Source organism: Ovis canadensis, chromosome 2 (genome assembly GCF_042477335.2).
Source record: "Ovis canadensis isolate MfBH-ARS-UI-01 breed Bighorn chromosome 2, ARS-UI_OviCan_v2, whole genome shotgun sequence".
NCBI classification, from domain to species: domain Eukaryota; kingdom Metazoa; phylum Chordata; class Mammalia; order Artiodactyla; family Bovidae; genus Ovis; species Ovis canadensis.
This window is the reverse complement of record NC_091246.1, coordinates 29,497,868-29,511,268: the sequence shown is the minus strand read 5'-3', so window position 1 is coordinate 29,511,268 and position 13,401 is coordinate 29,497,868. Positions and strand designations below refer to the sequence as shown.

At 41.6% G+C, this 13,401-nt stretch overlaps 1 protein-coding gene and 1 non-coding gene across 7 annotated transcripts in view; both read right to left on the bottom strand.

The window, feature by feature from the left end:
• The window catches only part of LOC138433315 (zinc finger protein 782-like), a 73,738-nt gene extending 72,633 nt beyond the window's left edge, over nucleotides 1–1,105 (bottom strand). The window contains exon 1 of one of the 6 annotated variants that reach the window (XM_069575699.1): nucleotides 1,000–1,105. The gene's annotated coding sequence lies outside the window, so the exon portion shown is untranslated. Of the gene's footprint in view, nucleotides 1–986 lie in introns of all 6 variants that reach the window. The other 5 variants (XM_069575698.1, XM_069575700.1, XM_069575701.1 and 2 more) reach the window with 5 other exon arrangements.
• Nucleotides 1,106–11,305: 10,200 nt separating this feature from the next.
• On the bottom strand, nucleotides 11,306–11,412 carry LOC138434792 (U6 spliceosomal RNA). The gene has a single exon (XR_011254873.1). It is a non-coding gene; the product is annotated as a U6 spliceosomal RNA (small nuclear RNA).
• Nucleotides 11,413–13,401: the final 1,989 nt, after the last annotated feature.

Below are 13,401 nucleotides of genomic sequence, written 5' to 3'. Positions count from 1 at the left end.
GGAGCAAATGCCTAATTCTTGGAATTTATTATAATACTACATGTAAAAGAGAGACTTCCTGACAATGCAGAAGGGACCAGGAACCTCTGTCTGCCCCAAGTGACAGGAAGAGACAGGAGAATTCCCAGAACACATCTGACACATGGTAGGATCGCATCTACATTCACGTTCCTTATATTTCTGGAAACTAGGGGCAGGCCACTTTATTAAGGGTTGTGAAGGCTACAATGATGGTTTTAGGCTGTTGTGATATTTAGATAAAGCCTTAGGTTGTAAGTAAAGCACATCTGCCCTTCAATCTGAATTCCCTCACCACTAACTTTTGACCTGAGCAAATCGATCCACCACCCTGAGCCTCCGTTTTTGTTAAAGTGGTTGTGAGGTTACATAAACCCGTCCAATGAAAAAAATAAAGTGTCTTCCAACTACAATAGCACTGGAACTTATTCAGTGCTCATTATCTGGCACTTGTCTAAATACTTTGCAAGGGATGACTTAGGTCTAAGTTTCAAAACAACGCCATCAGTCATCATTAGTATCATTTTCACATGAGAAACTGGACTCTTATCCAGGTTCCTTCTGTAACCCTGCTTACAGGTGACAGACCTGGCATTTACCCAGGCCTTTCTGGCTCCAGAGCTAGCGTTCTCATTCCCGACCCATGGCCATCATCAGCGGTGTAAATTCACTCTCCCTCCTGTCGCCGACATGGATTTTTTTCCCCTGTCAGGCTGCAGGCGGGGACAAATCCAAGGTCCCACACAACCAGGCCTAGACTGAACACCTGCTCTTAACCGGACCAACCCGACCTGCACTCTCGGAGCCCGAGGGCCCGGGTCACCCCTTACTGGCCTTCCCCAGGCTGAGGGCCCGCTCGGGCATGTACACCAGCGTTGGTGGGAGTGCGTTTCAAAGATTTTCCGCTCTCATCCCTCGCCACAAAGGCACCCCCTCCCAGCTGACCCCCCACCCCCTCGCACTCTCACCCCAGGTGCGCACCCTTCACTTTCCGAGCAGAACCCCACGTTACGACACCGCTCCCCTAGAGTTCAGAGAAGACGAGTGAGGAGGCGGGGCTACGGCTGCACACGCGCGGAAGAAGCCCAGAATGCTCTTCCCAGAGTGCTGCGCGGTGAAACAGACGGATTCAAGACTACATTTCCCATAGACCTCCGCGTCCACAGTGGTGGTGTCTCTGGAGGCTTTTATGCATTTTAGTGCAGTCCATGGGGTCGCGAAGAGTCGGACACGACTGAGCGACTTCACTTTCACTTTTCACTTTCATGCATTGAAGAAGGAAATGGCAACCCACTCCAGCGTACTTGCCTGGAGAATCCCAGGGACGGGGGAGCCTGGTGGGCTGCCGTCTATGGGGTCGCACAGAGTCGGACACGACTGAAGCGACTTAGCAGCAGAGCAGTGTCTTAAAAGTAACCTGCCCAGAATCTCAAAGATCCTGAAGAGAACAGGTTAAATTTTAACTTAACCGCCAAATGCGAGGGGTGGTCTTCTATTAGCTCCCGATTTGAAATAGCAGTTTTTTCATTAATCATTTGGAGACAGATTGGAAACTTGAATATGTGTTCAGTTCAGTCACTCAGTTGTGTCCTGACTCTTTGCGACCCCATGGACTGCAGCACGCCAGGCTTCCCTGTCCATCACCAACTCCAGGAGCTTGCTCAAACTCATGTCCCTTGAATCAATGATACCATCCAACCATCTTATCCTCTGTCCTCCCTTTCTTCTCCTGCCCTCAATCTTTCCCAGCATCAGGGTCTTTTCAAATGAGTCAGTATTGGAGCTTCAGCTTCAGCATCAGTCCTTCCAATGCATATTCATGACTGATTTCCTTTACGATTTTATCTCCTTGCAGTCCAAGGGTCTCTCAAGAGTCTTCTTCAACACCTGAGTTCAAAATCATCAATTCTTTGGTGCTCAGCTTTTTTATAGTCCAACTCACATCCATACATGACTATTGGAAAAACGATAGCTTTAAGTAAGTATACCGACTTTTGTCAGTAAAGTAATGTCTCTGCTTTTTAATATGCTGTCTAGGCTGTTCATAGCTTTTCTTCCAAGGAGCAAGCATCTTTTAATATCATGGCTGCAGTCACCATCTGCAGTGATTTTAGGGCCCAAGAAAATAAAATCTCTCACTGTTTCCATTGTTTCCCCATCCATGTGTCATGAAATGACGGGACCAGATGCCAAGATCTTCATTTTTTGACTGTTGACTTTTAAGCCAGCTTTTTCACTCTCCTTTTTCACCTACATCAAGAGGCTCTTTAGTTCCTCTTCACTTTCTGCCAATAAGAGTGGTGTCATCTACGTATCTGAGTTTATTGATATTTTCTTCCAGCAATCTTGATTCCAGCATGTAATTCATCCAGCCTGGCATTTCACATGATGTGCTCTGCATACAAGTTTAATAAGCAGGGTGACAATACATACTCCTTTCCCAATTTGGAACCAGTCTGTTGTCCCATGTCTGGTTCTAACTGTTGCTTGGAGTCCTGCTTTAATACCTAACATTTATTCCATCACTATGTCTTTCACATTTTTTTAATACAAAGAAAAGAATAGGCATTCTTTTTCCATCAGTGCTCCCATTAAAACTCAAGGTTGCCAAAAGAAGTCAAGACACATTTTAGGAATAAGGCAAATAAGACATTTGAACATTGAGCACAGCAATACTATAAAAGAAAGTATTTGAGACAAACAGAATTTACCTCAGGAAAGGGAGAAGAGGAATTTCAAAAATGATTAATGTATGAAAATGCACACAATCCAAAATAAGAAAATAATTATCAAGAAAAGTACTGGCAGTTCCATGGTCAAGACTCTGAGCTTCCTTGGGTTGGTTTCCTGGTCAGGTAACTAAGCTCCCACAACAGTATGGCAAAAACAAAAATCATGTATTTATCAGAGATGACTCTGCTGCCACCTTAAGTAAACATCCTGGTTTGTTTTTAACCAAATTAAGTACATATGAGAATAATATTATAGGGACATCTTTTAACTAAATTACATATATTGTGCTTGTTAACATGTGCAATATGTTACTATATTAACTAAATAAGAACTAATATATTAATATATATTAATATTAACTAGATCCTAGTTAATATTAATACAAATTACTAGTAAATATTTATATATTTAAAGTTAATATATTAACTATGTAATTTAGTTAATAAGGTCAATATTAATTGACATCAAACATATCATTTTTTCTATAACAATGATTTTTAAAGTTTGGTCCTATTCATAAGGTGAAAAAAGGAATACAGTCATCAAGAAGTTCGTGCAATCTACGTGAGCAGAGACATAAAGCTTCAGCAGCTTTCCTAGGAAATTCTCAGCCCGACCCATGCCTGGAACACCCTGCCCATGGTGCTCAGCCCCCTCAGTTCCCTGCTGCCAGGGTGGACAGGGCTCTGGGCCAGCAGAGAGGGCAATGGGCACAGTTCAGCGGGCACTAACGGGCTCTTCCCTTGCTCCCCAGCCGCCACCGCCGCCGCTCCCTCTTGGCGTCCTCCGGCCTCGCTATGCCTCGTTCAGGGAATCCGCCTCAGTCCTGCGTCTGGGCGTGTTCTCCCGCCTTGCTTGGCCGGATCCAGAGGCGTCTTCCCGCCAGAGTGGATGTGCTAGTGCTGGACTGGGCGCGTCCTCACCTGCCCTACAGGAGTCTGTGGGCATGCTCCCACGCCTGGGTCTTGGTGTTGCAGAAACCAAGCACCACACTCGGGAGAGTTGGCGTAGATTATTACGCCAGCGGGCCCAAAGGAGTTTAACACTTTAAGCTCTGAGCCCAGAACAAAAGGGTTACAGAGTTTTTATAGACAGACTATAGTGGGCAACACTAGCTGCTAATAGGCTGCTTTAAACTAAGGGGTTTTGCACGCTTGGAAACAGCAGTCAAGATGGGGAGGGGGATGCCTGACCTTTACATGGACAGGCATGATTAAGCAGGTTTGCAGGGGCTGGGCAGTTGCAAAGAGTAGGACAAGGGTGAGTGAGATAAGCTCCAGTTCCTAGTATTGTAAGTCCTCCCTTTCTGAGACTACATGACCTATGTGATCTAGACTTTGCAAGGAGCAAGCTGAGTTACAGAGGCAGAAGGAGCAGGAGGTTATGTAAAATTTTAACTTTTCCTCTTCACTGGGAGACAGGCTGGGTTTCCCCGCAGCCGGGATCTAGGCGCGTCTCCAGTGGAGATGAGCTCCTGCCACATCCCACACCCCACCCTCGACCCTCTTCCCCGGCTAGGCCCCACGCGAGCGTGAAAGGAATTCAGGTTTACCTCAGCTGGGTAAGGAGTCTCCTATGTTGATCAACTCCCAATGGTCATGGATATATATCGTTAATCAGATTGAATTTTCCATCTTTGCAAAAATGGACCCTATTTGGTGTCATGTGGACTCTCTGGGAAGGACAAAAAAACGTATTTTCCATAAGCAATGCAGTTGGTTTGTTAACAATCAAATCCGCTTCTTTTTCTTTAAATGCAGCTTTTAAGGTAAATACCATTGAACTTGTACCAGGAAAGCAAAATGTGACAGTTCAGGAGATGGTCATCTTGACTACATTCATTAGTGTTGTAATAAGCTTCACAACTTGATATTTTATCGTCCTTACAGTCTGTGCTGAGCAGAGCTATTAAATAAGCCTGTTTTCTTTTAAACACTTCAGTTGTCCCTGTTTATTTTTTAATGTAAGTGTATTTTAATGTTTCTGTTTAAATTATAAGTCTTTGCTGGATAATGGAATTTCCCTCTACTCTCTATCCCATCTTCCATATAAAACCAATATTAACTGATGTTGACTTCTAGACTTTATGTTAGAGCTAACTGCGTTTTTCAAAAAGCATGTTCACTACTTATTTGCTACTTGTTTTTGCACAAAGTGTCTCCTGATCCAGTTATCTGGTCAGGTTGAAAGTGAAGTGGAAGTCAATCAGCTGTGTCCAACTCTTTGCGACTCCAGTGGACTGTATGTAGCCCACTAGATTCCTTTGTCCATGGAATTCTTTAGGCAAGAATACTGCAGTGGGTAGCCATTCCCTTCTCCAGGGTATCTTCCTGACACAGGGGTTGAACCTTGGTCTCCTGCATTTCAGGCAGATTCTTTACAGTCTAAGCCACCAGGGAAGCCCATCTAGTCAGGCTATGTAGAACTAAAGCATTCTTTTCTTTGGCTGCATTGTAGGGATATATCATGCTTATTTAATCAATCTCTTTGTGACTGATGTTCAGTTTGTTTCCAGTTTTCACTTTTATAAATAATATATAGCACACATCATTGCCCATACATTTTTTTGTATGTTTGTGATTATTTCTTTAACAGAAATGCCAAAATGATAGACTGGCCCAGTTAAAATGTATACACGTGGGAATTCCCTGGTGGTCCAGTGGTTAGGATTCTGTGCTTTCACTGTCAAGGGCCTGATTCAGTCCCTGGGCAGGGGAATCAAGATCCTGAAAGCCAGATGGCATAAAAAAAGGTCACATTTGTAAGGCAAGTATAGAGAAAAGAGAGTGAGCCAGATAGGCAAGAAAAGGAAACTTATTAAGGGGAAACCAAGAGAGTGACTGGCCCTTGAAAAGAACCAGTGTCCTCTCTTCCTGATGGAGTCCTTCTTATACCTTGCCAGTGAAAAACTCTCTGAGCAGGTGGTTAATTTTTAGCCTGCAGCTAGGGTCTTCTGCTCACGTAACCTGAGGTCTGGGATCTGGTGGTTGCATAGCCTTGAGAAAGTCGGCACTAGTGGGAAAACAGAATGTCTGCTTGAGCAATGCGATCAATCTCAAGGGTCAGTGTGACTTCATTCTTTGTGAGGTCAACATAATGAGCCATTTTAACCATGAGCCTCCATGTAGGCCCTGTCAATGTTAAATATTTAACAGACGCTAACAAATCGTCCTCAGAAAAACTGTATCAGTTTATGTTGTTTTCTTACATCCATTCCAACACCAGATAGCAGATAACATGCATTTTTGAAAACTAATTATTAATGATGCCAAATGAATTGCTATTCATATTGTGAAATGGAGTATTTCCTGCCGTATCAGTAAACAATGATGTCACAGTCATGAGTGTTGCAGCTCTTCTGTGTGAGCCAGTGAGTCTTAAGGGAATTCAGGAAGAAGAATACCTGCTATCTAATAGCCATCAGGCTGCAGCCACTCCCTGTAGGGAGAGTGAAAACCCAAGATGGGGATGTGAAAACCCAAGATGCTGGCCACAGAGAGCTGAAATGCATCTGAAAGGAATGATTTTAGTGAGCCCAGACTCTCGCATCTTCCCTTGCACAGAACAGTGTTAAATTCTAAACTTGAAACAATAATCTTTGATGTTCAGACTACCTGCCCCCTTTGTTGCAAATTTGAATATGGCCTGACTCCTTCCCCTTTCCTCCTCAGAACAATTCTCTGAGGGTCACTTGAGATGCTGTCTCCCAGGCTCCATGTCCTAAACACTCCAACAACAACAGAAAAAACCTAAACCATAACTCTCAGTTTGTAGGTTGTGACTATTTTTAAGTCTACAGTGTTCTAATGGAGAGAAAGTGGGCCATACATATATTTGATCAACAAACATTTATTGAAAACTTGCTGTGTGGTAGACATTCTAGATGCTGGGATTTTAACAAACAATATTAAGAGAGAAAAATCCCTACTCTCGTGAAGTTTATGATCAGGGTTGCTGTGCTCAATTGTTAGGAAACAATGGGATACTTAAAGAAATCTAATAAAATATGGGCAGGGTTGGTGAGACACACCCCATGACTAGTGGCTGTATGGAGCCATTATCACCACAAGGCCTATGGTGGGGGCTGGGTATATAACTACAGCTTGGCAAGAAATTGCCCCAAGAGGAGCTATGGTCTTCAGAAGAGGAACATTAAAATGGCCAACTCAAGGCTTAGTGTAGAGGGCCAAAGGAATAAATACCCAAATTCTACTTGTTTTTCACCCTCTTGTCCTGTCCAGTAGTGACTATGTCTATCCTCCCTCTCTGTTTGGTTCTTAGAAGTACATCCACATAGTCTCTTCCAAGTCTACTTGATAATTTTCCAGGCACAGACTATCAGTGAACTCATTAAATCATTAATCTCAAATTAATATGATTTTAAACATCAGCTCAGTTCAGTTCAGTCACTTAGTTGTGTCTGACTCTTTGCGACCCCATGGGTTGCAGCACGCCAGGCCTCCCTGTCCATCACCAACTCCCGGAGTTTACTCAAACTCAATGTCCATTGAGTTGGTGATGCCATCCAACCATCTTATCCTCTGTTGTCCCCTTCTCCTCCCACCTTCAATCTCTCCCAGCACCAGGGTCTTTTCAAATGAGTCAGTTCTTTGCATCAGGTAGCCAAAGTATTGGAGTTTCAGCCTCAACATCAGTCCTTCCAATGAATATTCAGGACCGATTTCCTTTAGGATGGTTGGAAATCATCCTAAAGGATGGATGGATCTCCTTGCAGTCCAAGGGAATTAGTATGATTTTAAACATATCTTCCTTCAAACAAAGTGGACAATTAAATATACCTCCCCAAACTCTGGTGGCTCATATGGTAAAAGCATCTACCTACAATGCGGGAGACCCAGGTTCAATCCCTGGGTTGAACTGGAAGATCCCCTGGCGAAGGAAATGGCAACCCACTCCAGTACTCTTGCCTGGAAAATCCCATGACGGAGAAGCCTGATAGGATACAGTCCATGGGGTCACAAAGAGTTGGATATGACTGAATGACTTCACTTTCACTTTCCCCAAACTCTGCCCTCTAAGGAGGATTTCTCTTCACTACAGCTTTTTAGGGTCACCATTCTGCCACCATCCCTTGCAGACACATCTGTAACCTAAGAAGAGTACTCTTTCATCCTCTGTTAAATATTTATAGCGGACTCCCCATGGGGCTCTAAGGTGTATTGGGGGGTCATGTGTTGACTCAATAAGAGTAAGTGTTGCAGGAAGGGGACCCCTTCCAAGGCCTGAGAGTGGGCTTTTGTCTAACACTTGGAAATTAATTGTCCAAGGAGACACCCATACTGACAAAGCAAAAGATTTTATTGGGAAGTGGTATTCGGGCAGAGAGCAGCAAAGTAAGGGAAACCAGGAGCACTGCTCTATCATGTGGCTTATAATCTCGGATTTTATGGTAATGGAATTAGTTTCCAGGTTTTCTCTGGCCAATCACCTTGCTTGACCTGTATTCGGTATGACTCAGGGTCCTTCCTGGTGGTGTGTGCATCTCTCAGCCAAGATGAATTTCAGTGAGAAGGATTATGGGAGTTTGGTAGAATATGGGCTGACATCTCCTCCCTCTTTTAGGCCCCTCCTGAATTCTCCCAGTTAGTTTTTGGCTACTGCTGCTGCTGCTGCCAAGTTGCTTCAGTCGTGTCCGACTCTGTGCGACCCCATATACGGCAGCCCACCAGGCTCTGCCGTCCCTGAGATTCTCCGGGCAAGAACACTGGAGTGGGTTGCCATTTCCTTCTCCAATGTATGAAAGTGAAAAGTGAAAGTGAAGTCGCTCAGTCGTGTCTGCTACAGCACTGTATTCCTTATATAGACCTCTTGTTGCAAAACAGCTCTTGCAAGTGATTATCATTATGGCTGCCCGTGTATGCAGGTGGTTTTGGTCAGCAGTTTTCTAAAATAAGTACTGATACCATGATACTGTGAACTACTTTATTATACAGTTTGCTTATACTTTCTGATTCTGTTTTGGTCTGGTCTCTTTTTAAAATATAGTTTATTAATTTTTGGCTGCACTGGGTCTTTGTTTCTGTGTGTGGGTTTTCTTCAGTTGCAGTGAGCAGGCTTCTCATTGTGGTAGCTTCTCTTGTTGCAGAGCATGAACTATACAGTGGATGGGCTTCAGTAGTTACTGTTGGAAGGTTCCAGAGCATGGGTTCAGAAGTTGTGGCACACAGGCTCAGGTGCCCCTTGGCATGTGGGATCTTCTAGGACAAGGGATCAAAACTGTGTCCCTTACATTGGCAGGTGGATTCTTAACCACTGGACCACAGGGAAACCCTGGTCTGTTCTTATATTTTGCTATCCCATTTAGCAAAGAAATAGCTTTATGTATCCATTATTTTGATTCAGAGAAGCAGATTACACAAGTAAATGGTGGATATTTTGGGTCACATAGTCACTTGCTTTCCCATGTTCAGGAGTTTAGTGTCTATTAGGATCCAATGGCAAATCAGAAGCTGCTTTTCAGAAGGAGGATTGTCATCATGAGGTAAAGGCAAAATTTACTCCAAAACCTCAGGAATCTGAGCTACATAAAGTCTTTTAATCTATGAACATTGCATGTATCTCCATTTGTTTTCTCTATTTTTTAAATCAACATTTGTATTTTTTGCCATACAGATCCTGCTCAAGTTTTATCAAATTTGTTTTATTTTTTTGAGAATTGTAATTAATAATAATGTTTTTAAAATTTTCAATTTATGATGTTATATCACCCCCAGTTTCTCTAAGGTATAATTGATAAATAAAAATCATTTACATGCAAGGTGTATAACTTGATACTTTAGCCGCAAAGAATCTAATTTACATATTCATCACCTCACACAGTTACCATTTTCTTTTTCTTTTTTTCTGTGGTGAGAACAGTTAAGATTAAATCTCATAGCAAATTTCAAGTATTGTTAATTATAGTCACATTGCCCACTGTTCTTTAAATTTCCCACTGTTTTGGTAATTTGGGGTAATTTGGTAATGGGGTAATTCCCATTTACCCATCACTAACTCCTGGAGTCCACCTAAACCCTTGTCCATTGAGTCGGTGATGCCATCCAACCATCTCATCCTCTGTCGTCCCCTTCTCCTCCTGCCCTCAATCTTTCCCAGCATCAAGGTCTTTTCAAATGAGTCAGCTGTTCGCATCAGGTGTCCAAAGTACTAGAGTTTCAGCTTCAACATCAGTCCTTCCAATGAACACTCAGGACATAGACTGTCTTTATCTTCTAGGTATACTTGAAATGATGTATTCTGCTGTTGTTCAGTACATTTCAATTAGATCCTGGTTTTTTACTTGTGTGTGTGTGTGTGTGTGTGTGTGTGTGTGTGTGGCCATGCTACATGGCTTGTGGAATCTTATTTCTTTGACCAGGAATCAAACCCAGTCCACACCAGTGAAAACACCTAGTCCTAACCACTGGGCCACCAAGGAGTTCCCTAGATTATGTTGATTGACAGGGTCCTTCAATTCTTTTCTATCTCTTCTGAATTTCTGTTCATTACTTCTGTCAATTACTGAGGGAGGAGTGTTAAAATCCCAAACTATATGTGTGTGCTAACTCACTTCAGTCACATCTGACTCTTTGTGACCCTATTCATTGTTGCCCTCCAGGCTCCTCTGTTCAAGGGATTCTCCAGATAAGAATGTTGGAGGGGGTTGCCATGTCCTCCTTCAGGGGATCTTACTGACCCATAGATAGAACCTGAATCTGTTTGCATCTCCTGCATTGGCAAGAGGGTTCTTTACCACTAGTGCCACCTGGAAAGCCCAACATCCAAACTATAATCTATTGTCTGTTTCTCCTCTCAATTCTGTCAGATTTTACTTCATCTACTGTATTTTGAATCTCTGTTGTGTGATGAATATACATCTAGAACTGTTATCTTTTCTTCATGAATAGACTATTTGATAGTTACATAACGTTGTTTTTGTCTCTGTAATTTTTTTGCTCTGAAATTTACTTTGTCTGATATTAATATAGTCATTCCAGGTTTCTTGGCTTAGTGTTTGCATGTTATATCTTTTTGGTACTTTTAGGTTCAGTTTACCTAAATCATTACATTTCATGTGAGATTTTGTGCATAGCATGTAGTTTGGTTTTTTTAAATTTTGTTTTCATCTTTCGTAATCCATTCTCCCATCTCTGTAACATATCATTGGCTACTAGTATCAATATTTTACTGCTTCAAAGATTATATAGAAACTTTATCAGCCCTTAACCTCCCTCTTTATAATACAATTGTCTTAAATATTATTTCTACTTACACTGAGAATCACATTAGACAGTGTTATCATTTTTACTTTCACCCACTAAAACGGAAAACCTCAAAAGATAGAAAACATAGTATATTGTATTAACTATATATTTACTCTTCCTGTTGATTTTTCTCCATTTTGGGTGTTCTTAGTTTTCTTTTGCTCTCATTTCCTCTCTGTCTGAAGAACTTACTTTAATCTTTCTTTTAGAGAAGATCTGCTGGTGACAGATTCTCTGAGTTTTGTTTCATTTGAAAATATAGATTTCATCTTTGTTCTTTTTAACTTCCAAAAAATATGGAATGCTTCACAAATTTGCGTGTCATCCTTGCGCAGGGGCCATGCTAATCTTCTCTTTATCGTTCCAATTTTAGTATATGTGCTGCCGAAGCGACCGCTCATCTTTGTTCTTAGAGAATATTTTTTTCTGGATGTAAAACTTTGGTTGACAGTTCATTCTTTCAGCACTTTGAAACGTTGTGCCTTTTCTGGCTTCCATCATTTCTAATGATAAATCAACTGTTACTCAAATCATTATTCTCCTGTAGGTTAACCCTCATTTATCTCTGGCTACTTTCAAGGATGTTTCCTTGTGTTTATTTTTCAAAAATTTTCTTCTGATATGTCTTGGTACAGATTATTTGGATTTTTCTTTTAGTGTTTGCTCAGCTTCCTCAGACATTAGATTTTTGTGTGTGTCTTTTTCTAAGTATTAGGACTTCGCAGTTACTATTTCTTTAAATATTCATTCAGTAAATATTTATTCACACTCTTTCTTCTCTCTTTCTGGTGCTTTGATGATTTAAATGTCAGACCTCTGGTTTCTGTCCCATAGGTCCCTCGGGTCGTTTTCTCTCTGTGATTTATTGGGTTGGCCAAAAGGTTCTTTAATTTTTGTTCTTCTTATGATGGCTCTAGTAGCATTTACTTTTCTTTAACTTCATTTGAAACAATTAGATTGTATTAGAAAAACCTTATCAAAATTGGTGACTTTTTGTGTAGCCATTTTAATGTTGAAGATTAAAGAAAAAGTAACATTTTGGCATATTATCCTTTATTGTTTCAAGAAAGGTGAAAAAAACTGAAACACAAAACTTGATTTGTGCAGTGTATGGAGAAAGTGCTGTGACTGATCAAACATGTCAAAAGTGGTTTGCGAAGTTTTGTGCTAGAGATTTCTTGCTGGACAGTGCTCCATGGTTGGGTAAACCAGTTGAAGTTGATAGCAATCAAACTGAGACATTAATTAAGAACAATCAATGTTATACCTGGAAGGAAAGTTATGACCAACCTAGACAGCATATTAAAAATCAAAGACATTACTTTGTCAACAAAGGTCTGTCTAGTCAAGGCTATGGTTTTTCCAATAGTCATGTATGGATGTGAGAGTTGGACTATAAAGAAAGCTGAGCGCCAACAAATTGATGCTTTTGAACTGTGGTGTTGGAGAAGACTCTTGAGAGTCCCTTGGACTGCAAGGAGATCCAACCAGTCCATCCTAAAGGAGATCAGTCCTGAGTGTTCTTTGGTAGGACTGGTATTGAAGCTGAAACTCCAACACTTTGGCAACCTGATGCGAAGAGCTAACTCATTTGAAAAGATTCTGATGCTGGGAAAGATTGAAGGCAGGAGGAGAAGGGGACGACAGAGAATAAGATGGTTGGATGGCATCACTGACTCAATGAACACGAGTTTGGGTAGATTCCGGCAGTTGGTGATGGACAGGGAGTCCTGGCATGCTGCGGTTCATGGGGTCACAAAGAGTTGGACACGACTGAGTGACTGAACTGAACTGAACTGAATGTTATACCATGCAGGAGATAGCTGACATACTCAAAATATACAAATCAGACATTGAAAATCATTTGCACCAGTTTGGTTATGTTAATCACTTTAATGTTTGGGTTCCACATAAGTTAAGTGAAAAAAACCTTCTTGACTGTATTTCTGCATTCAATTCTCTACTGAAACATAAGGAAAATGTTCCCTTTATAAAACAAATTGTGATGGGTGATGGAAAGTGGATGCTATACAATAATGTGAAATGGAAGAGATCACGAGGCAAGTCAAATAAACCACTACCAACCACACCAAAGGCTGATCTTCATCCAAAGAAGGTGATGTTATGTATATGGTGGGATTGTAAGGCAGTCCTCTATTATGAGCTCTTTCTGGAAAACTAAACAATTAATTCCAACAAGCACTGCTCCCAGTTAGGCCAACTGAAAGCAGCACTCACAGAAGAGCTTCCAGAATTGGCAACAGGAAATGCATAATCTTCCATCAGGATAAAACAAGACCTCATGTTTATTTGATGATCATGCAAAAACTGTTACAGCTTGTCTGGGAAGTTCTGATTCATCTGCTGTATTTACCAGACGTTACAC